Source organism: Rattus norvegicus, chromosome 2, assembly GCF_036323735.1.
Source record: "Rattus norvegicus strain BN/NHsdMcwi chromosome 2, GRCr8, whole genome shotgun sequence".
NCBI classification, from domain to species: domain Eukaryota; kingdom Metazoa; phylum Chordata; class Mammalia; order Rodentia; family Muridae; genus Rattus; species Rattus norvegicus.
This window is the reverse complement of record NC_086020.1, coordinates 76,547,109-76,574,625: the sequence shown is the minus strand read 5'-3', so window position 1 is coordinate 76,574,625 and position 27,517 is coordinate 76,547,109. Positions and strand designations below refer to the sequence as shown.

The 27,517-nt window shown below is 35.6% G+C and overlaps 1 long non-coding RNA gene across 1 annotated transcript in view; it reads left to right on the top strand.

The window, feature by feature from the left end:
* Positions 1-1,268: 1,268 nt before the first annotated feature.
* The window catches only part of LOC103691486 (uncharacterized), a 31,223-nt gene continuing 4,974 nt past the window's right edge, over positions 1,269-27,517 (top strand). The window contains exon 1 of the long non-coding RNA XR_590958.4: positions 1,269-1,319. This is a non-coding gene — a long non-coding RNA (uncharacterized LOC103691486). The remainder of the gene's footprint in view (positions 1,320-27,517) is intronic.

The window sequence follows — 27,517 nt, the reverse complement described above, 5'->3', positions numbered from 1 at the left end:
CATATAAGCACTGCCATGCTGTGTCCTGATTGAAATAAGATATGAGAAATCAGCATTTGGATAACACAAGGATAACAGATGGAACTAAGCTGCAGTTCTGACAAAATCATATCATGCAACAGGACTCAGGTGGGAGGTTCATTGAAGGGAGGGGTGAGGGGCAGCAATGAAGATGTGTCGCCTCTGGGCAGCTCATTGTCCTACTGAATCTCTCAAAGGCTGGCCAGGAAGATGCCTGACCATCAACAATGTCCTGAGGTCCCTTTTAGACTGACCCCAATAACCTTTACAGAGTGCCTAAAAACATTACACCTACATCTTCATACAATCTAACCTTCCAAGCTGACTGATTCAGTCTGGCTTCTCTCAGATTATGACTGATTTGCTCCTCTTGGTTTCATATTAACTTTAGCAATATAGTCTAATATTCTAGCTCCTTCTTGTTCTCTGGCTTTTTCTGTTGTTACCCAGTCTAGCTTTTATTTATTTTTTTTTCTGTAACTTGTCTCTAAAAGTGTCATGGTATAATTGCCATATGTACACACAAGGTCACTACCCATCACACCACATTCTTCTCTCTCTCACTGCTCTTAAGTAACCTCTCTTTTCTGTGTTGTTCTTGAAAAAGTTGGGTTTATCCTGTCTCTGACTCATGCTGTCAAATTTTTGGTGATTCGTTACTTTATCTGCCTCTCAATTAGACATAACTTTCAAACATGGGTGCTTCCTTCTACAAATTAGCCTTACCATCATTTTAGGGATTAAAAGTGTGTATTAAGGGTGTGTTTGTATTCTAGCCACATCATACTGTAATGCAGGACATGTCTGCATTTCAGCCAGATCATATAGTTCTAAAAAGTTTTTCAATGCCGTCCCTTGCCAGGGCAGTCATATTGATGATCAAATTAAAATTCCAAGATGAGCAAAATCTCATCTTGGAGTGCTTGCTATATTACCTTTAAGAAATAGACGTAAGCTACTTAAGTATACATACCACACTGCATTATAGCATAGTGTTTTTATATCTGTCATTTTAAACTAAAGGATTTTACCTAATTTCCCATGCACCTCTGTTCAATGAAATACTGTTGCTTCAGACTTAAGCGTCACATGAATGGCATTAAGATGCACTGAGCATCTCAAGGGAGGTTGCTGAGGCAGGGTCTTGGACTGCCTGCATCACAGAGGAAGCAGAAGCCTTCCTTTTACTTTTGATTATGACACAGGCAGGTAGTGACTACGCTGCCTCAGTTGCTCTGCAATCCACCATTTGGTTGGGGAATACCCAGGCTTATGGTCCCCTTGCTTCAGAGCACCAAGTAGGTGGCATTGCAGCCCTGTGTCACATCAGAGCACCAAGTAGATGAGATTACAGCCATGTGTTAACAGGTTTCACCTCCAAGTTTTTGGGTATAGTGTTTTTACCCTGGTTCATTTTATAGTGTTTCTTCATTTTCTGTTTTTATTCATCATGAAAATTTGTCTTATTTTCACAGACTTGGAAATTTTAAATTTACCATTTTGATAATAATGTTTAGCTTTATTCCTATTATTTCAGTTATTTTATGTATATTGAATTTGATTTCTGGATCATGGTATTGTCTGTTTTGGTGGATGCTTTATTATTACTTACCTAGGTCATAGCTCTTTTATTTGTGTATGAGTGTATATTTGCATTAATATATAATTGAATGAAATTAATGCATGTAGTAGATTCTAAATTTACATTTATTACACATCTTAATATGTGTATAAATATGTAAATATGTATATAAAATATAGAATCATTCACTGCAACTATACAATAACCATGTACAATATATTTAGTTTCTTTTCTTTTTATGGCTATATAGTTTTATTTATGAACCTTTATGTTGAATAATGTTGCATACTAAGACACTTGTTCTCCCAGATAAACACCAGGGAACCCAGAAGTGTTAAACACACAGGCTTGTCTCTTTCATGGGAGGGATTATTTTCTACCCAGAAGGGTAGAGATTGGATGGAGGTAACAGCATCGTCATCTGTGCTATCTACAGGGTCAGGCCAAAGCTAAATCCTCCAGACTGTTATATTTATTCTAGAATCTTCCTCCTAGACCTTAACTTTAGCTTTGTAAATAGAACCCATCCGAAGGGGAGATGTCATATGTAATTTATAGCTAGGCGACCTCCATGCCATCTGTAGGACCCAAATCATGCCTCCTCTAGTCCCTTAAGCTATACCACCCATCTTTATGGAAGGGGTCACATGTACTTTGCAAAAGAGTTTCAATGTAATCATGCCTTAGGCTTTCTAGCACACATGGGATTGAGATAATTGCTTCTAGGAAAGTTTTGTCAAAGTTGTACTTTACTTAAATATTCCTAGAATAAACTGCAGGGTCAGATGCTACTAGTTTGAACCAGCACTGGCTGACTCTGCCTTATTGAACCAGATTTCCTTTTTGTTTCACATAGATTGTTAGTCTGCTGGCCTTGGCTTTTGCAGGGACCCGTACAGAATAAAGACTTAGTATTGTAAAATGTTTGTGGGAAATTGATATTTGTATTAATTATTAAATGAAAAGTAATACTCTCCTGAAATACAGATTATTTTGAATTTTGAAGCCAGTTTGATGATCTGGCATTCTGAATAGTGTTTTGGAAAGCTGTAGAGTTTTTTATTAAAAGCACACTCTAAGGTCACATCAGAAATTCATTCTCACATCCTTGTTATCTTCTTACTATTTCTAAATTTTGGTAATGACAGTAGGAATGAGTGGTAAGTCTCATGCCACAGTCTGTCCCAGAATGTCACCTTGTTTCACTCAAACATGTTTCCAATGTCTATGGATTTTGTTTTATGATCTTCAGAAAAGAATATGGTGACTTTTCTTAAGAGCAAAAAGGCTTGGTTCTTAAAACAGCTCAATTGGAACCAAGAAGTTCAGAGTTCTGTTATATTTTATGAGCTTCGGTAGGATCAGTGAAGGCCATCTGTCCCCCATAAGCAGATTGATACTCCATTCTGAATGGGCAGGATCAGCACTTGTCATGATGCAGGAAGATGTGATTTCTGGCTGATCTCCACATGTGCTGTTTCTGCTAGAGTTCTACAGCCTGAGGCCTGAGTTATACAGGTATTTTTAATTCCTACATCATGAGGAGAAAAAAGGACTACTTCTATTTTTTTAGTTCTAACAATTAGGATAAGACAGATATTGCTTGACAAAGTCCTCAGGGACCTTGCCTGAAGTAGATATAGAAAGCAGAGAGGTCAAGATATAAACTCAGATTACCCAAGCCTACATTGTTATATAACTTAGGATTATTATTATTATTACTTATTATAATAATAATTTATTATTATTATAATTTATTATTATTATCCTAAAATACTGCAGTACCCATAACTGGAGACTCTGATTAAGTCCTGGACCTTGAAAACATTGAGTCACAGACTGTGCTGAGATGTTAGAGCTATGTCTGCTGCCTGTGTCTGTCTGGTGAACCTTCTATTTTTCATAGCACAGCACTCTAGCCTTCCCTTCCACCCTTGTGATTTTGTCAGGACTACACATCACATGCTTCATTCTGCCAGCTAAATGACTGAGGTATAAATCCAATTTACCCACATCCCATGTTTTCCCACATGCAACTGATAGGACTCTGAGATTAGTTTACCTCAGAAATGGAGTAGTAGAGTTCACATTCTGACTTGAGCCATAATCTTCTAAGTGATATAACAACTCAGAAAGTCAACAATAACAAAATTTATGTATTCGACATAGGGTTGCAAGTATTTTGGAGCTTGTCAGTAGTAACACTAAGATTCACACATAATGGAACTGGTAATATTTCAGTTGCAGAAATTGAGAGACAACCAGTTTTGACTGAAAAAACTCTTCTTTGTTTCTGGGGGCTCTGGAGAGATGTCTCAGCCATTATTTTCAGCCACAAGAAAAAACATCCAATTGAAAACAGATTACATTCTATTAAAGGCAGGTTTACTGGAAAGCCTTGCAAAATCAGGGAGTTTCAGGTTGAGGGAGACAGCCTGTCTCAAGGCAAGGAATTAACAGCAATACAGAGGAAGCCATCCAAAGTCTTTCTCTAAACATAGCATGTACACATCTGGGTGCACACTTGCATTCAAGTATAAACTATATATTACAAACACATGTACATTTACACACACACACATATGCACATGAACACACACATACACACATACATATACACAAACAGACACACATGCACATGCACAGGCACACACACATGCACACATGCACATGTGCATGCACACACACTTAAACACACATAAAGACACACATGTACGCATGCACATACAGGCACACATACACACACACAGAGGCACATGCACACATACATGGTAGAAATGGAAAGAAATTGCATATAAGAGCCATATTGCTCTGAAGTAAAGAAACAGTCTGCAAATATTTGAATTATTTTCTGATTTTTCTTCATTAAGAATTTATCTTAACTTTTTGATGTTTCTTTGTGGTTACACATTGTATAATAAAGTTTTTTTACTTATATATCCTAAAATTTATATCCATATCCATTGTAAAATAATTTCTGTAGTAGTTTCATCAAATTGAGCATTGATTTCATGTGTCTTCTTATAATTCTTTGAAGTTAGTTTTTTCTTCTCTCTGTCTTTCTTTCTTTGTTCCTTCCTTCCTTTCTTTCTTTTCCCTTAGATCACTCTTTTAATCACTGTTATCAATACATTACCCCAAAGAGAACAATAAAATTCATTTTTGTATGTAATTCAATGGAACACATTGATTTTCATATAAAATCAAATGTCCTAAGTAAGCTTTCTAAATGGAAAAGGTAATGTGTTCTGTGACGCTCATAAATCATTTTTCAATTAGTTTTACTGCATCCATCACTCTGAAAGCTGTATATCAAAATTAACATTGCATTGTGATTTTATAGCCTTATCATAACAGTTTAAGAGCTTTGTTTTATGTATTTCATCACTATTATCTGTGGTTCATTAAGAGTTATGGCTGGTTTATCTTTCGGAGGATGTAAAAAAAATGGTTAGTAACAACACATTGGACCTTTTTTTAATAGGTAGCTGTCCTTTTGTTTTTACACTTTATTTAATAATTGTTTTGTCATCAGAAATTTGGATAAATTTATTTGGCATTTACATAAATTTTAACTTTTATTCTGACATAAATTTCTTTGTAAACTGAATTATAAGAATGTAGTAGACAGACTTTCCACTTAACCTTTATTTTGAGGGTTACCACTTCCTCTTATGATTAAGACACTCTTTTCACCAAATTTCTTGTCATTTGTTAGGAAGCAGTCAGTGATGTCACAAATTATGTTATTATTAAGAATGACATTTGTCAATGTTGGTTAACATATTTTTCTTTGATCAGAAGCTTCCAAGGACAATTAGAAATAACTGGATCATCTGAATATCACCCAGTGTCTTGCTGACATGCATCCATGTCCTTTATCACCTAAGTTGTGTCTTAGTCATAGTCCAATCAGTCTTTTACCTTGCAGAGAACATTACTTCCCCCTTTCTGTGTTTTTTTAATTTCCCATTCAATTTATGTTCACTCAAAATGAATCTACAGATGTTAGATAATAGCACATTCTTGAAACAATTCCAGGTGTATTGACTGATGTCAATATAGAGGACGCATGCTTCCTCCAGAGTCATGACAGAGGTTATAGAATACATGAAAGGCAAACTATAGAAAGAAAACTACAGAAAGGATAGAGTAATATAGAATGTTTGAGGTTTCTTCATTTGTTTGTAAGAGTATATGGGGATTAGGAAGATGCACATCTTCCAGAATGCACAGGTGCACAAGTGTATGTGCGTTTGTTTGCACATTTTTGAGTATGTGTTCATGGCTATGCACAAGATGTCCTATACTGTTTCTTTAGGACATAATCTCTCATTGGCTTAAATTTCAACAATTTTTTAGATGGGACGTTTATGCTTCCTTTAGTGGCTTGCAGAGTATCAGTACCTTTCCTTGTCAAAGAGTCTAGAACATGGGGTGAAACTTCTATGTAGGCACCAGCTCAGATTTCTCTACCTTCAATGAATTGTATCATTTTTATTTTCTTCCACAATTTGTCAATTTGTAGAAAGGAACATACTGTCTTGGATAACACTCTGAGTTGATGATTTTCATGGTATTCATCCAACAACTGAAATGGATGGAAGTCAGTTCTGGTACTGGAAGCTTTGGTGACACAAGGTGACTAGTTTAGGTTCTATCTCCATTATTGTTTGGAGACTTCTTTGGGATTTCATTTGTATTTATAGAAAGTTCCCGTTGCACTAAGTTTCCATACCTCCCATCAAGTCTGGTTGTCTCTTACTTCATTTCCTTCCTCAAGCTTATCCCACATCCTCTTCCTACCTCCTGTTCTTGCTCCGTGCTCTAGTCCACCCGTAAAATCTATTCAGTTTACCTGCTCCCATGGATGCCCACATGTCCTCTTAGTCCCATCTACTTTGTCTAATCTGTCTGGGATTAGAGACTTTAGCTTGGTCGTCATTTAATGGCTAATATCTAAACATGTGCTATCTTCCTGGGAGAAGACCCATCTTAATTGTAGTCTGAACTCTTCTCTGGGCTAGGTATTCTAAACTGTTAAAATGGAGAAAATAAGCCAAGAACTGGAATGAAAGCACGTCTGTATACTCATTGACTCTGGATGTTACACAATCACATTCATCAAGGTCCTGATACCTTGATATCTCAATCATGATGAGCTAGCTGTATCTTGAGCCATAATAAATAAACCCTTTCTCCTTTCAACTTGCTTCTGTTAGAGTATTTTGTTACAGTAACATGGAAGAAAATTATGATAAATTTTCCCAAAAGACACACACACACACACACACACACACACACACACACACACACACAACTAGAGCACTTCCATTTCTAACAACAGAATTATTTACAAGTTGGTCAAATAATGAGGCCTATTAAAAAGCATATAAGGAAATTTTTCCCTGGAGCATCTAGGAAAATTAATTTCTTCATCTAAAGTAATTGCAGAGAGAAAGGCCTCTCTGAGGATGCACAAAACCACAATAGAATTTAATATGTGTCTGCATATAATATAATATATATAATACAAAATTTTGTATATAATTGTATATTGTACATGCTTGAACTTACGCACACCTATATGAAATCTACTTTAGAATATTTATTAACTAGGTTTAACACAATCACATATCTATCAAGTCTTAAAGCCACTTTTATTTAAATGTTTTAAGCCAAGTATGGCATTGATCCTACAAATCCAATAAATGATACTTCTGTCTACAACAATGAGAAGGCAGGACTGAAAACTGAGTCACAGGCAGTACAAATTTCACAATTTGTGAGAACCCATACTTCCTATCCACCAGCAAAAAGAGTAGGCATCATTACTGCATGCACTCTTTCTACCTTCCTCTCTATCTAGTGCATAGGCTTAGCGAACTCTGACCCTAATCTCTTACCTGAGGATTGATGCCACGGTAGTGGTGATTACAGCTGATTATAACAGAAGTGTCATCCTGATGAAAACACCCAAACATGAACAATAACAAGCAGCCATAACAAGACACTGCCATAGGTAAAATGGGTGAATTATGTTCCTTAAGTCATGAATTTAAACTGCTATCTACAGATACATATTATGGGCCGATATGAATGACACAGTCACAAAATGAGCGGCACGTGTTAAAGCAAATCCTAGTATGAGCAAGATAAAGTACATTTTAGAGAAACATGCATGTGACAAAAGAGGTGTTCGGTGCTAAGAAAAAATACATGTGTCATAGTGACATACAAACTAATCAGTAATAAAAGAGAAATAGAAAAAAATTGATGAGACACTGAAAAAGAATGACAGTGTAGAAGAGAGACAATGGATGCATCAAGTAAAAGAGATTCAAGAAAATTCTCTCAATAAAAGCCTTTTCTCAGCTTAATATTTTGTTTATATGCTAAAATGATTATTACTTTACGTGGACTATGTTATAGAGGTCAAGTAGCCTGCTCAACAGATCAGGATGTGTTACCCTCCTCTTCCCAGAAGTTAATTTGACTTGCTTTCCACATTACCACTTAGAATGTTTATTGCCTAATCACTTAATTAGAAACATTAAATGTAACATTAATTTGCTGGGTATTTCACATTAATGGTATATAATTATATAGCTATGTTTAAAATTAAATAAATATGCATATTAATTTGTTTTGACTTATCATTTTAGAATCTTTTATTTCTTAATAAAGCTTCATCAAAATTAATGTTTGGAAACTCAGAAAATGTTCTGAATTCTTATGTGTATATGTTTGTGTATGGACAAGTTTTCCTGTACAACTATAAAAATAAAAACAATTAGAAAGTGAGAAGTAAGAACAGTTTAATAAAAAATTTTGACAACATTATTAGGTTATAAAAATCATGTTTTAAAGTTTTTCCTTATGATTATTTTTCAATAAAGAAAAATACTAATTATATATATGGCATTTAGTCTTCTTAAGGATAGCTGTGTTGTTTTTGATATGTTTTGCTTTTTCTCCTAAAAATTATCTATATGAACATGTATATAATCAAATGTGTCATAAAATATTGTTAATATATCTGCCTCTGTCTCAGTCAGAACCAAGAATACACATAAGCTGGGCTGAGGCTCCTGGCACAAATATAGCAGAGGTCTTCCTGGTCAGGCCTTAGTAAGAGTAGATATGCTTAGTTCTGGAGTGACTTGGGGACCCAGGGAAGGAAGAGGCCTGGTGGGCCATGGAGAACACCTTCTTGAAGCAGTGGGAGGAGGAATAGGATGAGGAACTGTGGGAGAGGAGCACTGAGAGGGGGCAATGACTGGAATGTTAAATAAATAAGTTAATAAAAATATAGTCAGTGGAATATTTATTGGTGACATCTCAAAAAATATATTCATACTATTAAAATACATCAAGGGAAATACAAACACACCTGAAAGTCTACTAGTTTTTCCTTTCTAAAAATAAGACGATATTAAAGAAAGTGAAACCCACACACTTCATTAGACTTCCAATTGGTTATAGGGACAATTCGTGAGATGTATGCGATGACAAGAGAATTTCAACTTGTAATATCAAAGGTTATTAAAAAATTCGATATTTCATTTATTTACATGTCAAATGTTATCCCCCTTCCCAGTTTCCCCTCCAGAAACTCCCTACCCCATCTCATCTCCCTTTCCCATTCTTATATGAGGATGCTCCCCCCACTCCCTCCTGCCTCGCTACTCTGATATTCTCCTACACTAAAGCATCATAGGACTAAGGGCCTCTCCTCCCATTGATGCCAAATAAGGCCATCCTCTGCTACATGGGTCCCTCTTTTTGTACTATTGGGATTGTGGTTTAGTCCCTGGGAGCCCTGGTGGGTCTGGTTGGTTGATATTGTTGTTCTTCCTATGGGGTTGCAACCCCCTTCAGGTCATTCAATCCTTTCCCTAACTCTTCCATTGGGGTCCCTGTGCTCAAGCAAGAAAATTTACATTAATTTGAACTCAGAGGGCAAAACCTAAGTTGTCATTGGTGAATTTGCCTTATGCTTTTTTTTAGAAAAAATAACAAAACATAGAATCTTCCAGGGAAGCCATTCATGGGTAATGTATCATTTTTGGTCCTTTTGCCTCCAGGTGTCCTTACCTAGTTCTTACTGTGACATTCTTTGTTACATTCATACATGCTTAAAACATTGAGAGAAAAAGGTGTCTTTTCTAAATTCTTCTAGAGGGCTTAATATTAACAGGGCTTGACACCAAGAGAAACTATTTGTCAGGTCCTAGTCTAGTGGGGTTTTCTATCACAAGCTGTTTAACTCTGTAAGACAGAAATACTGTCTCTAAGCCAAGTTTGCTTTCCATAAAGGAGAAGGAAGAAAAACACACAAGTCTAGCCACTTTGGCTACTTGCCCATGTTTTGGGTTTGTAGGTAGGGATAAAAGTGGACATTTTAGTAAAGTTGGTGGAATGAAAACTGGTCACAAGAAAGTTTGAACCCCACTCATAGCACACTGTAAAATACGACCGGAGTTCTTTATAAAGCATTAAGACTCTTGGCAGAATTATTTTTACTAAGTGCATGTAAACAAAATGACTAAAGCCAAAACAATGAATTGGAAAAGCAGTTTGAAAGGATGGGCATATAACATATCAGAATCAGACTCACACAGTATAGAAATATTGCAATTATTAAGCTGAGAAGTTTGTATAATTATGATTAATAAACTAAGTATTAAACTCACAATGTCAATACTGTTCATTTGTAATGTTAAAAATCATTTTCTGTTTGGCACAGACAGATATCATTTCCTTTGAGTTCATAACATACAGACTCACTAATTTGGAGATTTTCATGGGGCCCCTTTAACCAACAGTTTGACTTTACGTAACCCCTATATGTCACTAGAGGTTTCATTTGATGACAAAAGATGTCTGGTTCCTCTGCTATTTAAGAATTCCATTTAGATACCTTTCATTCACACACACACACACACACACACACACACACACACACACACACACACACACACACACTTCTACTATAGTTGGTCTCATTATGACCATTGGTTAAGCTATCCGTCACTATATTACCCTAAAATCTTTTGCCCTTCCCTCTCTGTGTATAGCTCTCATCCCCTCCACCTCCAGCTATCTATTCTATTTCTTTTTTGGGGGGGAATCCTCTGTCAACTCCAGTACCTTACTTTGTACATAACTGCTTTTGTTATATGATGACTCCCATTATTTCAATCATGCCCAAGTCCGGCATCTTTGTGTCACAGAGTAATTCTAGTTTTAGTTTCATGAGGAACCTTCACAGAATTCTCATAGTGACTTCATTTTTTTTTAATTCCATCCAGAGTATGAATTTATCATCTCTTCACTGAGGGAGGTCATAGCATGAACTCAACAGGACAATGACTTGAAGATAGGAGCTAATGCAGAGTCCATGGAGAAGTGCTTATTACTACTTGCCCTTCATGGCTTGCTCAACCTTCTATGTTAGAGTACCCTGGTACACCAGCCTAGCAGTAGCACTGATCACAGTAAGCCGGGCTCTCCCAAATCAATCATCAATCATAAATCAATTGTCTACAGGCCAATTGGTTGAGATTATCTTTTCTGAAAGAACACTAGATTGTGTCAAGTTGTCATAATACTAGCCATCATACACAAATTCTTTCTTCCCAAGTATTTTTGTTGTCTTTGTTTGGTTCTAATGTCACACAAAACCATGTACAGTTGCATATTTTTAAAGGAAGCTTAAAGAGCGCCTTCATTAAATTAGAGGTCTAGTTTGACATTCATGTGTTTATGTGGTTAGTGACAAGAAATACCACTATTGATGTTAAGGTAGATTTATAAGTTTACATGAAAGAATAAATGAAATTGCATTACCATGATAAAATGTGTGGAATAATTATTCTTTAAAACATGCGTTATTAAATTTGTAAGTCAAGTTACAATTTCTTTTTTCATTTTAATTGAAAGCAGAACAAAGTAGAGAATACTTTGAGAGCAGATTAGAGCATAAGGGGACAGAATTAAACTATATTCACTCCACGAATATAGAAAAATAGTTCAATTGAACTGAAGTATAGGCAAAAGAGAAAAACATAAATGAAACCTTCCTATGTATTCATAAAAAGTTCCGTGACTTTTAAGCACCAACCTACCCTGTCTTCATTTAGAAAGAGAAAGCAAATGGCAGTCGAAACTCACTTCTCTGCCTTCATAGCTTCTTCTATACGTTTATATTTTCTAATGTTTTACATGAAAATAAGCCCATTCTGGACTTCCTATGACCTTGAATTACTTCTGAAAACATTTACCTTTGTATTAGAAAATTACTATTTGGTGCACAAAGGAAGAACAGATAGCCGAGGTAAACCCCAGGCTGAGGGGATTGCTGGACAAGTATGAAAACGCGTAAATGTTTTTCTACCATTATAATGAGCTTTTCAGAAATGAGTAGGAAATGAAATAAATGATTTAACAGCAGAGTTGCCATTTAAATAATAAGTGGCTAATATTAACTTATGAAAGTCCTTTTCAATAAAAGAAAATAGACCAATAACAGTGTCAGGAATATACAGGGCAAATTACCAAATACTTATCACAAGATGATAAATTACATGGAAACTATTAATGAAACCAACATAAGTGGAACTGTCTATGTATCTGTCAGATAATCTGTCCTTGTCTGTGCATGTGTCTTCCAAAATCCCCAAGGCAATCCTGAAACATAGTGTTGAATCATGGCATCATGTAGCAAAAATGCCCAAGTACTAAATCTGAGGTTCAAGATAGATAGCTATTCTGTGACTAATGGATTCATAGCACGGGAGGAACATACATGCTGAGCAGAGGAATAAGTCACTGTTCAAATGGAGGAAAGAAGATGAAACAGGAGAACACAGGTCTGACTATAGTGCACAGAAAAGCTGCATTTTGACCCCGATGCCAAACTTCTCATGCAATTTCCCAATAAATATCTTCAGATGACATTCTACTGGAAGAAATAAACCATGAAATACAGAATGTAAATATATATATTTACATAGTTACACAGTAACCATGTTCTATATCACAATGATCATTTTTGTGTGTGTGTGAATGTGGTTCTTTTAAACAGTGATTCATGTTGGCTCAGTTTATAGCTTGCTAAAAACACACTGTAATGTAAACAATGGTTGGTTTTAAAATTTGTAGTGTATATTTAGTTATTTTTGTAGAGATGTGTATGCACATGTGTGTGTGTGTGTGTTTGTGTGTGTGTGTGTGTGTGTGTGTCTTTCTGTCTGTATGCCTGTCTATCTGTATTTCTATATTCACATCAGGGGATGAATAAGAGCATTAAAGGACATATAGCAATCAGTTTTTTTTTCATGGACCCTTGGGCTTTAACTCGGGTTGTTAGGCTTGGGGAAAGTGTCTACCAACTGACCTATCTTGATAAACAATAAAAATAGTTAAATGACATTTTTACACACTTTCAAGAACTTGAACAAATGGTTTCTTCAGGCTATTCATGCCATTAGAAAATATATTGTGGTACTATTTCTTTTAGAAGAAAGTTTGAGAAGCCATGCACTAAAAGTAATACAGTTGTACAATATTGTTTGATATATCCTTGAGAATATAACATAACTGCAGTAATTACTTATGACAATGTTTTAATTGTATTTTATTTGTGAAAAAGTTTAATTTATTTAATGCTATTGAAAATAATGAAAATTGTAAATAAATAAAACTACTAAAGCAAAATGAGAAATAGCAAGTGTAGGAAATTTAAATTATCTAAAATCATTTTATACTAATTTGTCTATAAAAATATAGTTGAGATACCATGGCCTTGATGGCAGACATTTTGTTACCTCTGGAGTAAAGAGACAGACACAGTTGTGTTTTGAGATTTAGACCATTCTGGGTTACACAGAGAGTTCGAGGCCAACATGGCACTATCTCAGAAGGTAGCAAACTACACCCGTACACCAATCAAATACTTGCAGTGAATAAAATCATTGGTTAAGGGAATGTTTTATTTTAAACATATTCTCAGAAACTTGTGGGTTTGTACTAATATATTAAATGGCTTATAATAAAGTCAAAGATATGGTCTTCACCAAAAGTACTTATCTTTTTCTTCTGATACACTTCTCAAAATCTCCTTAGGCAGATCAGCCCTATCAATTATTGCATACGTTGTCTGGATGAGAGGTAGTGGATGATTATGTTTGCAGGATGATGCATCTGTTCTGATTTGATTTAACTATCTGTCAGTGACTGTAAATTGTTGGGTAATTGTGTTTGATTGGCAAAATTATTGTAGAGCAATTGAAGCAATATTGTTGCACATGGACCAGAGTTCTCAATTTGCCGTGGTCTGAATCATATTAGAAGGATGATAGCAACAGTTGCTTCCTCCCTAAGTCACTAAAACTGATCCAATAAAGTCATACACTAATTAACTTTACTCCAACTTTATGTCCTCCAATATGCACAATCCAGTGAATGTTTGAATTCACATACAACCACACATGTTTCTTTGACTGGTCTATAAGAGAAATTACAGATTCATTCTTCCTCTGTTAAGTGAGTTTTCATCCTCTAAGTTTTCCAAACAAAAGGCATGGCTGACTTCTGGCTGCAATCACCTTTTTAACTCCTCAATAAATAACAGCATTGGAAAATTCTATTTTGGCTATTAGTCCAAATCTGACCACGTACTTCTTACTTTCTTTAATGGTGCAGTTCATCTGTTATACAAAATATCCCTTCTCATTTTCACAATTCTACTCATGTGTAAAATGTATTTGGTAATATTTACCTTTGTTACTATTTCTCATTCAAAATATAAACTCTATTAATTGTAATGTAATAACATTTTTCCAGCCATTACATATGTGAGGAAATTTATTGATTGACCTTGTGATACTGGTTCATTTTGTCTAACTTATTGATTTCAAATTCTAAACATATACTAAAAAAGATATCACTTGAAATTTTTATAGCTGAGGTAAACAGCATTTTCTTCATCCAGCAGTTAGGTCCTTAATAGCTATGTAGGCAGTCTCCATACATGGTTATTGTGAACACTGCTGTGGGAATTGTGTTGTGTAATTAATTTTATAGCAAATTGTTTATTTCATAATAAAGGTTAAGGTAGATTATATGATAGAGTCCCTCTAGGTTTTAGAGAAACATACATATGCAGTTTATTTAATAGGAGCTACACTATTTTAATGCCTAATATAGTATCTGTTTCATTGGTTTTATCACTGAATAGGCATTCTTGGCAAAATGGAACCTATGTATGATTTCAATTTAAAGTTCATCAATGTTGGAAGTTACTTAACATCTTTTTCTCTGCGTATATTGGTCAGTTTGTATTCTTTACTCAAAAATATCTGTTCTATGCTTTTGTTTACTTTCTATTGGACTCACTGCTGAATTCCACCAATTCTTTAATAGCTTACTTAGTGTTCCTAAATATTAGCTAATATCAATGTTCCTCATACTATTGCCGAATACAGATTGAATTAATGATAAAAATGCAGTCTACAAATATATTGATCAACTTAATTATTGAAGGAGTTGTAAAAATCCTCGGTGAAATCCAAAGAACCCATATTCAACAGCACACTAGAAAGACAATCAAGTATGATCACATGGGTATTATACTGGTGACAGAGGGAAGTTTCAATGAATTCTAATCAGTAATACAATGGAGAACATAAATAAATCAAGGACAAACTGGACATGGTTGTTTTAGTAGGTGCAAAAAATGACTTTTAAAATATTCAATATCCCCACCTTGAAAAGCCTATATATGAATTTCTCAACAAAATAAAGGCTGTAAAAATGTATAACTAGTAACTAAGATTATACTGAATAGAAAAATCTTCAGAGTATTTGCTTTAAAATTAAGGGTATGGCCATGTACTCCCCTCTCCCCACTCTTGTTCAGGATGGTATTTGCAATGTTATCTAGATAATAAGGGAAGAAATATAACTAAAACTTACAGGAAAGGAAGATATCAATTTTTCTCTATTTGCAATATTCATATTCTCCATTTAATGTACATAAACTAAAGACTGTTGGATCTGATAAACACTCAGCAAAACAGCAAGTTAAAGACATAAATATAGGGCTGGAAATACGACTCAAAGTGAGAAGGCACATGCCACTGAGTCTGCTGACCTGAGTTTCATCCCTGCAATACACATTTTAAAATGTAAATAAAATGTAAATATAAATAAATTGAACTTTAAATTAAAAAATATCCAATAAAAAATAAAAAAATGAAAAATGAAAACGGAAGAACTAACTATTCAGGTTGTTTGCTGACCTCTACATATATGCCATGACACACATCTCATAAATAATAAACAAATAAATGTAAATTTTAAGTCAACATATAAATTTATATCCTTTCTATATACCAATAATAGAGTTTTTAAAAAGGAAATCAGAGACATCCCAAGACATTTTTCTTATAATTGAAAAAAATACTCTTAAAATTCACATGAAAACAGAAAAGATCTGTGCTATGTTAAGCAAACCTTAGAGGGTAAAATGATTCTAGAGGTATTGCAATACTTCATTTCGAAACATCGCTGTAAAAGTGTGCTTAGCTATGGACTATTTCGAGGTTGTGATGTTATACAGCTCCTATCTGTTGACTTAGAGTTTCAGAGTCTTAACTCTTTAGTTCATTTTCAGTTATTTTATTTTTATGGGGTTAATAAGGGTCCAATTAACTCTTTAAATCCAATTTAACACTGGTGCCTTTTTTTGCCAGCAGTTTTTGGAAAGTCTACCCTTTCTCCAAGGAGTTGTGATATAACATTTCAAAGGTCTTTTGACTTAGTGCACAGGACTGTTTGTAGATCTACATGCTATTTCATCAGAGGATATATTATATCTAGGACAGTAGCACCTTCATGATTTTTACAGCCTGGTACTGGGTTAAATCCTAGTTTATGCAACAGTATGCTCGCTAGTTTTCTTCTTTTCCAGGATTATTTTGCCAACTTGGGAATGATTGAACATTTAAATGACTTTTGTGTATTTTAAATATATCTTGGGGATAGTCTGATATTTTACTGTAATGCCATTAAGCCTCTAGGTCGCTTCAGTAGTTTTAGTATTTACGATTAATTTCCCACATAAGAAAATAACTATTTCAGTTACATCATCTTTGTAGATTTTATGTGCAAGATCTCACCTCTAGGATTTAGTTAACTTCTATGCTCCATTTGCATCTAAGTTGTGGAATACTCACTTCAGGTTATTTATGATTGGCTTGTGGAAATTATTTTACAAGCTAACTTTGTGTCATGTGCTTTGATGATTTTATTTTGTGGTTACAGCAGTTTTATTACTGGACCTCCAGGGTTTCTACATCTAGGATCAAATTATGTGAGGTCAGATTCATCATATTTCTTCTATTGCTGTTTGGATGACTTTCATTTCTTTTTCTTGAATAACTGGTTTGGAGAGAAAAGAACAATATCATTAGAAGTAGCAACCATTATTTTCTTGTTTCCAGTCTTGATTAAAGCCTTTCAGTCATTAACTATAGAGAATATTCAGTTTGCCATACATATTCTTTATTTTAAATACATGATATTGTGTAACCCTATTTATTTTCCGTAAAAATATTTTGATCTTTGTCATGTGTTCTTCAGAATTAATTTAATGATAATTTTCATCTCATTTTATTTATGTGGAGATTGCATTAACAATTTTTTGTTCTCTAATGTGGAGCCTTCTTTGATTACTAGGCTTTGTCTCAATATGACATAGCTTAAACAAATTTGAATGTAGTTTCACACAAGTTCAAATTTCTCCTTTGTAAGTACAGAATTTTTATAATGTTTAGGTGAAATATAAATATTTAGTTTGATTTCCTCATTGAATTTTAGTTTTTTATTCATATGTTTTATGTGTATGATTGTCTTGCCTGCATACAAGCCTGTGCACCATGAGAATGAATGTTGTATACCCAAAGGCCAACAGATACCCTGGGACTTGAGGAATATATTGTTGAGTCACTATGTGGGTGCTGGGGATCAAATTCCAGTCCTCTCGGGAACAACAAATGGTCTTAAAGGCTGTTCCATCTCTCTTATAGTATCACAAATTAATAATCAAGAATAAAATCAGGATCACTGTGTCTAGGCTTTTCCTTTGTTAGAAAATATTTGATATAGTGATTCAACTTTTCTTATATATTAGAGACTTATTTTCATGTTCTATTTATTCATGATTTAGTCTCTGTTGCTCTTTTTCTCCAGAAAATTGTTATTTCATCTAGTTTGAACAGTGTGTTTCTCTACATCCCCATTATCCCTCTGCAATTGCTTTCAGTTCTGTAGAGATGATAATGATGTATCTAATTTAATTTCCTTTTGCTTTATTTGATAATTAACTGATTTTACTGAGAATAGTTATAGGTAAGGAAGGATATATTCAGTTAGTTATTTTGCAACTGTTATTAAGCATTTTTTGTACCTTTGGTCCTGCTTAGGTATCTTATTTGAAATTCATTTGTTTGTAGTGAAATATTTTTATTTCCTTCTCATTTTTTGTGTATGCATTCAACTGCTGATTTCTGGTTACAATGAAGATTTAGTTTATCACTCTACTATTATAATTCTCTGACTTGATTTATATCAGAGTAATTTCAATAATATACAAAATTATTTTTTCTTTCTAGTTTCCATATGAACTTCATAGCAGCATCTGAGTTGTTGATGTCATAAGAGTACAAGTTTATATCTCTAAATGTGAAAGTAATAATTACATACCTAATTCTCTAGATTATGCAGAAAAAAATTGGTTTTACAAACCAATCTTGTGACATATTCTCAACTATGCTAGTAATTTTTAGAATGTATTAATCTATTAAAATATGCAGGGAGCGAAAAAAGAATGACTAAGCATTCTGATATTACTGGTGATTCTTACAATAATTCATGCAACCCCCCCTTACTGAAATTTCTATTTCCTCCTATAGCTCTTATCACTGTCTAGTGTAGTGTTTTCATACTCTGTGTAATTCCCGTCAGTATTCATTTTGGGTGGGTATAGTTGTGGGGACATTGTGGTCTTTTATTTATTTGAAAATAATTCAATTTTACCTTCAACTTTGAAAAATAGTTTTGTTGCATATATAGTTTTACTTGCAAGTTGGGCTTAATGGTATAAGCTTGTAATTCAAGCTTCTGGGGGCAGAGGTATGAAGCTCCTCATGGTTGCTGGGAACATGGAGTTAGTTCAAAGACAGCCTAGACAATTTTGAAATATCTTCTTTAAAATAATAAGATAGTAAGAAGACTAGTGACACGGCCTAAAGATCAAGCACATAAGGATATAAGCATAATCTACGCCATATAATTATAGCCATTATAACATTTGCTTAGAGTGTTTTATCTTTTAGAACGTTGAATATATTTGACTACTGTCTTCTAGTCTCCAGAGATTCTAATGAAAAAAAAATCTGATAGTCATGTCTGAAATTGGAGCTTTGTGGGTTCCTGAGATTGAACTCAGATCTTCAGAGGTTAGTGCAAGCAACTTTAGCAACTGAGCAAGCATGATGAATGCTTTTTGAGTCAATTTTGTGCTTTCTGTGTTCTTTCTAACAAGACGCCTTCACATCATGGATGTGGTCCCTCAATGGTCTCCCACTTCAAAGCCTCACCACAGCCTCCCTTCTGGGAGCCTCCATCACCTTTAATACAGTTTGGTTGTGCATGGTGCCAAGTTTTGCTATTTGGAATTGAACAGTTTAGTATGATTATTGAAAATATCTGCTCAGATTTCCTTCGTGCATGTGAATTTGCTACTCTTTGTTAGCCATTGTCATGTTTTGTGATATTTATCAGTTACCACCAGGTCAAGGATCAACCTGATTGTAAACTCCAGGCAGTTTCAATAATTTCCAAACCAGAAATTTTCCCCAGGTCATGTCCTTGCTTTCTCCACACATTCAATGTCTTCTATTGATTTCCTCTTTTATGTGCAGAATGTGAACATGAAAAATTCATGAAATTTAATTTGGTTCATAGTTTGATCTGTTCCTAAAAGTATTCCAAAGTTACTTGAGTAGAAGGTATAAAGTACACCAGTGTGAGCGGAGCAACATTAAGAGTTGCCTCCTGTAAATTCATTTTTATTTTTTCTTTTATTGGATATTTTCTTTATTTAATTTCTTTTTATTGGATTTTTTAATTTACATTTCAAATGTAATCCCCTTTCCCGGTTTCCTGTCCATGAATCCCCTTTTCCATCCCTCTCCCCCTTCTTCTATGAGGGTGTTCCCACACCCATTCATCTACCTCCTCCTGCCTCCCTGCCTTGATATTCCCCTACACTGGGGTTCCAGCCTTGGCAGGACCAAGGGTTTCTCCTTCCATTGGTGCCCCAAAAGGCCATCTTCTGCTACATATGCAGCTGGGACCATGGGTCTGTCCATGTGTACTCTTTGGACGGTGGTTTAGTCCCTGGGGACTCTGGTTGGTTGGTACTGTTGTTTTTATGAGGTTGCAAACCTCTTCAGCTCCTTCAATCCTTTCTCTAATTCCATTTCAAATGTTTCCCCTCCTGAAATTACCCATCACCTCCACCACCCCTGACACCATGGGGATGCTCCCCTTCCCACCCATCCACTTCCTCCCACCTCCCAGCCCTGGCATCACCCTACACTGGGGCATTAACCTTCACAGGACCAAGGGCTTCTTCTCCCATTGTTGTATGACAAGGCCGTCCTCTGCTACATATGCAGTTGGAGCCATAGGTCACTCCATATGTACTTTTTGGTTGGTGGTTTAGTCCCTGGGACCTCTGGGGTGTCTGGTTGGTTGATATTGTTGTTCTTCCTGTGGGGTTGAAAATAATCCCATACATTTTTCAGAACACAGAAGTTTCATATGTGGGTCACTGAACAGTGGTGTGCAGTAAGATTACCTTCATAACAATAAAGATTTAAGTTTTTTTAAAGTAAAAAGATAGCATCAAAACAATTTTATGTATCCCAGAGTGATGCACATGAACTAAAAATACTTTAAAAAAAATCCCCAGTGTGAATAAATATAATTAGTAGTGCAACAGTTTCATTATACAAATAAGGGTATGGTGTAAGTAACTATAATAACAGTACATAGGAATGTATCTAAAGCATGTAACCATGAAAGTAGATGAAAGATCTCAATTTTGTTATTTTTCTCTAGGAGGAGGAAGACACCTTTGTTATATTTTTTTTCCTAAAAAGTGAAACCAATGTTGATATAACTCAAACCGTCTTTATAAGATGGCCCTTTGTGTTTATGGAGTCCTTGCTAATGAGTATGTGAAAAAGAAAAGGAAGGAACAGCAATTAGGCTAAATGTTTTCCTTTGCCCCATGATACTGAACACTTAACTGGATGTTAAGTGCACTTAAAGGAAAGAATCGTACACAGAGGAGCCCGCCTTTCCCAGGGCAGCCTACAATGTGTCCTAGGGATCAGTCGTATGTAATTGTGCCTTCTACTCTGTTACTGTTTCTATTAGTCTGCTCATTTTCCTGACTATGTTTGGGAGAATGTACCTACACAAAAATCTGGAGTGTGTGTATCTGTGTGTGTGTGTGTGTGTGTGTGTGTGTGTGTGTGTGTGTGTGTGAGATATAATATACATTACAATCAAAATTTATATATTATAAAATACATATCTGTGTAAGTGTATATGAGTATACCATATATTATATATAATAAAAGGAAAAGGATGAAATTTTAAACTTTATTTTTTTCTTTTTCCTCTAGAAGAAGTGAGACAAACTACAAACTTTTGCTCTTTCACATTGTCTCTCTGTCACAATTCTGCTGGCTTTATATCTTAGGGACTTTTCAGTTATAAGCGTCCCAGCCAATAGATGAGAGCTGGGGAACTCTCATCAGCACCGTGACTCAACCATTCCATTTGCTCTTCAGGGAACTCTAACAAACTGATCCCACTCATCAGCATTCTGGAGTTGGAGTGTTTCTTGGATACTCAGGACTCTTCTATTCTTGCTTGAGGGAAAGTGCCTCTGTTAGCCACTGAAATTCAGATATCCCTTCTAAAGTTTCTGATTCATAGATACTATTTATGGTTTGAATGCAACTGCAAAGTTAATTACTTCAAGTATGATATTTGCACATGCATTTTACATGCTTGTAGAGAGCAGTGGTTGACATCAAGATGTCTTCCTCAACTGCTTCTTTATGGTACTCACCAGGTTGGCTAGACTGTTTGTCCAAGAAGTTGTGATGATGGGCTTGTCTCTCTATAATCCCTTAACCTCCACGTTGGAGTTATAGGTGCATGGAATGCTACATAGCTTCTGTAGATGTGAGAGTTATCTAAATAAAGTGTTATGCTGACACAAGAAGCCCACTAAGCCATCACTGCAGCCTGGAATATTTTTCTTGAATCTCTGTGTGCTTCACACATAGGAAAAGGAAACTAAACATACCAAATAAATTAATATCTATAAGATGGCATGGATTTAGGTTCTATGTGTGTGAAATTATTAAGAACTACCTTTCACATTTTTACTTGTACCATGTTTTCCCATAGGTCTTCCTCATATACCATTTAACTGCATTTTTCCTCTAATAAAACCACATTATGTACAACAGTCTGCTTACTAGAGGAGACATTTACCTTCTACTAGGAATATTAAAATTCTACAATGTTAACTCTTAAAGATAGTTTTCTTAGTTTCGTAAATTAATGCTTATGTTTCATTAAAAATAACTGTACATTTAATTGCTGTATAGTTTTTCAGACAAAGGAAAACAGATGAAGAAATTTATCACGGCAGATTATGTACTATATGGCAAAATGAAACAAGCAATCAGAAGAACCAGTTTGAAATATGTAGTTAACACAATGCAGACTAAGCACCCTAGCAAGGAATTTACAGCTCTCAGATCTTGAGAAATACACCGTTGCTCATTAGCTGAGAAACTGAGAAGAGTAATGAGTGAGGTTTGCAGAGTAGCTCATAAAAGAACAGATCTGACACCAAGGCACAATGAAACACAATTAAACTGTTCTCAAGACAATTCATAAAAGGATGAAATGCATTGCACCAAGTTTTATGACCTAATAAAACTAAAATGTACATTCACCCTGCTGGAAAGGTTTATGGAGAGGAAGGAGAGACAAGGTAATATAAACAGATGGCTTTGGTGGCTGCTGACGTTCTCTGTAAAAGGACAGGTGTGTGAGGCTTCACTTGCAATAAAACAGAAAGATTCTAGAGTTGAGAGACATTATGATTCTTTCTTCTGAGTGTTCTAAACACATATGTTTTTTTATATGAGCAGATTTATAAATATTGAAATGAAAGTTTAGAAGACCAAAGTTAAAGGCTATTAAGTTCTGTAAGCTACCTCCAAATTTTTATCATTAATTAACTTTCTTTCCACCACTAATGTATTTATGGTGGATTAGTAGTGGGGTTTATGTATATTTGAAATGTTTTCTTTATATAGAATACGATTTTCCAATAAAACAGGTAATATGGCAAAAAGTTAAATTTCTCATGCTCCTAGACATTGGCATAGAAACAGAAGATTTAAAATTTGTCTATGATTCTAATGAACAGATACTATTGTCTATTTTTTTTCCTGGATATGATTGCTTTAATTTTTCTTCTTTTTTTTTTTTTTGATGTTACAATTTTTTTTAAATTTATTTAATACTTAATAAAAATTCTTTGGTTTCCGGGCAAACATCCCCCTCCCCCCTCCCCTTCCTTATGGGTGTTCCCCTCCCAAACCTCCCCCCATAGCCGCCCTCCCCCCAACAGTCTAGTTCACTGGGGGTTCAGTCTTAGCAGGACCCAGGACTTCCCCTTCCACTGGTGCTCTTACTAGGATATTCATTGCTACCTATGAGGTCAGATCCAGGGTCAGTCCATGCATAGACTTTAGGTAGTGGCTTAGTCCCTGGAAGCTCTGGTTGCTTGGCATTGTTGTACATATGGGGTCTCGAGCCCCTTCAAGCTCTTCCAGTTCTTTCTTTGATTCCTTCAACGGGGGTCCTATTCTCAGTTCAGTGGTTTGCTGCTGGCATTCGCCTCTGTATTTGCTGTATTCTGGCTGTGTCTCTCAAGAGCAATCTACATCCGGCTCCTGTCGGTCTGCACTTCTTTGCTTCATCCATCTTGTCTAATTGGGTGGCTGTATATGTATGGGCCACATGTGGGGCAGGCTCTGAATGGGAGTTCCTTCAGTCTCTGTTTTAATCTTTGCCTCTCTCTTCCCTGCCAAGGGTATTCTTGTTCCCCTTTTAGAGAAGGAGTGAAGCATTCACATTTTGATCATCCGTCTTGAGTTTCATTTGTTCTAGGCATCTAGGGTAATTCAAGCATTTGGGCTAATAGCCACTTATCAGTGAGTGCATACCATGTATGTCTTTCTGTGATTGGGTTAGCTCACTCAGGATGATATTTTCCAGTTCCAACCATTTGCCTACGAATTTCATAAAGCCGTTGTTTTTGATAGCTGAGTAATATTCCATTGTGTAGATGTACCACATTTTCTGTATCCATTCCTCTGTTGAAGGGCATCTGGGTTCTTTCCAGCTTCTGGTTAATATAAATAAGGCTGCGATGAACATAGTGGAGCACGTGTCTTTTTTATATGTTGGGGCATCTTTTGGGTATATGCCCAAGAGAGGTATAGCTGGATCCACAGGCAGTTCAATGTCCAATTTTCTGAGGAACCTCCAGACTGATTTCCAGAATGGTTGTACCAGTCTGCAATCCCACCAACAATGGAGGAGTGTTCCTCTTTCTCCACATCCTCGCCAGCATCTGCTGTCACCTGAGTTTTTGATCTTAGCCATTCTCACTGGTGTGAGGTGAAATCTCAGGGTTGTTTTGATTTGCATTTCCCTTATGACTAAAGATGTTGCACATTTCTTTAGGTGTTTCTCAGCCATTCGGCATTCCTCAGCTGTGAATTCTTTGTTTAGCTCTGAACCCCATTTTTAATAGGGTTATTTGTCCCCCTGCGGTCTAACTTCTTGAGTTCTTTGTATATTTTGGATATAAGGCCTCTATCTGTTGTAGGATTGGTAAAGATCTTTTCCCAATCTGTTGGTTGCTGATTTGTCCTAACCACAGTGTCCTTTGCCTTACAGAAGCCTTGCAGTTTTATGAGATCTGATTTGTTGATTCTTGATCTTAAAGCATAAGCCATTGGTGTTTTGTTCAGGAAATTTTTTCCAGTGCCCATGTGTTCCAGATGCTTCCCTAGATTTTCATCTATTAGTTTGAGTGTATCAGGTTTGATGTGGAGGTCCTTGATCCACTTGGACTTAAGCTTTGTACAGGGTGATAAGGATGGATCAATCTGCATTCTTCTACATGTTGCCCTCCAGTTGAACCAGCACCATTTGCTGAAAATGCTATCTTTTTTCCATTGGATGGTTTTGGCTCCTTTCTCAAAAATTAAGTGACCATAGGTGTGTGGGTTCATTTCTGGGTCTTCAATTCTATTCCATTGGTCTATCTGTCTGTCTCTGTACCAATACCATGCAGTTTTTATCACTATTGCTCTGTAATACTGCTTGAGTTCAGGGATAGTGATTCCCCCTGAAGTCCTTTTATTGTTGAGGATAGTTTTAGCTATCCTGGGTTTTTTGTTATTCCAGATGAATTTGCAAATTGTTCTGCCTAACTCTTTGAAGAATTGGATTGGTATTTTGATGGGGATTGCATTGAATCTGTAGATTGCTTTTGGTAAAATGGCCATTTTTACTATATTAATCCTGCCAATCCATGAGCATGGGAGATCTTTCCATCTTCTGAGGTCTTCTTCAGTTTCTTTCTTCAGTGTCTTGAAGTTCTTATTGTACAGATCTTTTACTTGCTTGGTTAAAGTCACACCGAGGTACTTTATATTATTTGGGTCTATTATGAAGGGTGTCGTTTCCCTAATTTCTTTCTCGGCTTGTTTCTCTTTTGTGTAGAGGAAGGCTACTGATTTATTTGAGTTAATTTTATATCCAGCCACTTTGCTGAAGTTGTTTATCAGCTTTAATAGTTCTCTGGTGGAACTTTTGGGATCACTTAAATAAACTATCATATCATCTGCAAATAGTGATATTTTGACTTCTTCTTTTCCGATCTGTATCCCCTTGACCTCCTTTTGTTGTCTGATTGCTCTGGCTAGAACTTCAAGAACTATATTGAATAAGTAGGGAGAGAGTGGGCAGCCTTGTCTAGTCCCTGATTTTAGTGGGATTGCTTCAAGTTTCACTCCATTTAGTTTGTTAGGAACTGGTTTGCTGTATATGGCTTTTACTGTGTTTAGGTATGGGCCTTGAATTCCTATTCTTTCCAGGACTTTTATCATGAAGGGGTGTTGAATTTTGTCAAATGCTTTCTCAGCATCTAATGAAATGATCAAGTGGTTTTGTTCTTTCAGTTTGTTTATATAATGGATCACGTTGATGGTTTTCCGTATATTAAACCATCCCTGCATGCCTGGGATGAAGCCTACTTGATCATGGTGGATGATTGTTTTGATGTGCTCTTGGATTCGGTTTGCCAGAATTTTATTGAGTATTTTTGCGTCAATATTCATAAGGGAAATTGGTCTGAAGTTCTCTTTCTTTGTTGGGTCTTTGTGTGGTTTAGGTATAAGAGTAATTGTGGCTTCATAGAAGGAATTCGGGAGTGATCCATCCGTTTCAATTTTGTCGAATAGTTTGGATTATATTGGTATGAGGTCTTCTATGAAGGTTTGATAGAATTCTGCACTAAAGCCATCTGGACCTGGGCACTTTTTGGTTGGAAGACCTTTAATGACTGCTTCTATTTCCTTAGGAGTTATGGGGTTGTTTAACTGGTTTATCTGTTCCTGATTTAACTTTGGTACCTGATATTTGTCTAGGAAATTGTCCATTTCCTGTAGATTTTCAAGTTTTGTTGAATATAGGTTTTTATAGTAAGATCTGATGATTTTTTGAATTTCCTCTGAATCTGTAGTTATGTCTCCCTTTTCATTTCTGATTTTGGTAATTTGGACACACTCTCTGGGTCCTCTCGTTAGTCTGGCTAAGGGTTTATCTATCTTGTTGATTTTCTCAAAGAACCAACTTTTGGTTCTGTTGATTTTTTCTATGGTCCTTTTTGTTTCTACTTGGTTGATTTCAGCTCTGATTTTGATTATTTCCTGACTTCTACTCCTCCTGGGTGTATTTGCTTCTTTTTGCTCTAGAGCTTTTAGGTGTGCTGTCAAGCTGCTGACATATGCTCTTTCCTGTTTCTTTTTGCAGGCACTCAGCACTATGGGTTTTCCTCTTAGCACAGCTTTCATTGTGTCCCATAAGTTTGGGTATGTTGTACCTTCGTTTTCATTAAATTCTAAAAAGTTTTTAATTTCTTTCTTTATTTCTTCCTTGACTAGGTTATCATTGAGTAGAGCATTGTTCAATTTCCACGTATATGTGGGCATTCTTCCCTTATTGTTATTGAAGACCAGTTTTAGGCCGTGGTGGTCTGATAGCACGCATGGGATTATTTCTATCTTTATGTACCTGTTGAGGCTCGTTTTTTGACCAATTATATGGTCAATCTTGGAGAAAGTACCATGAAGAGCTGAGAAGAAGGTATATCCTTTTGCTTTAGGATAGAATGTTCTATAAATATCTGTTAAGTCCATTTGGCTCATGACTTCTCTTAGTCTGTCTACGTCTCTGTGTAATTTCTGTTTCCATGATCTGTCCATTGATGAGAGTGGGGTGTTGAAATCTCCCACTATTTTTGTGGGAGGTGCAATGTGTGTTTTGAGCTTTAGTAAGGTTTCTTTTACGTATGTAGGTGCCCTTGTATTTTGGGCATAGATATTTAGGATTGAGAGTTCATCTTGGTGGATTTTTCCTTTGATGAATATGAAGTGTCCTTCCTTA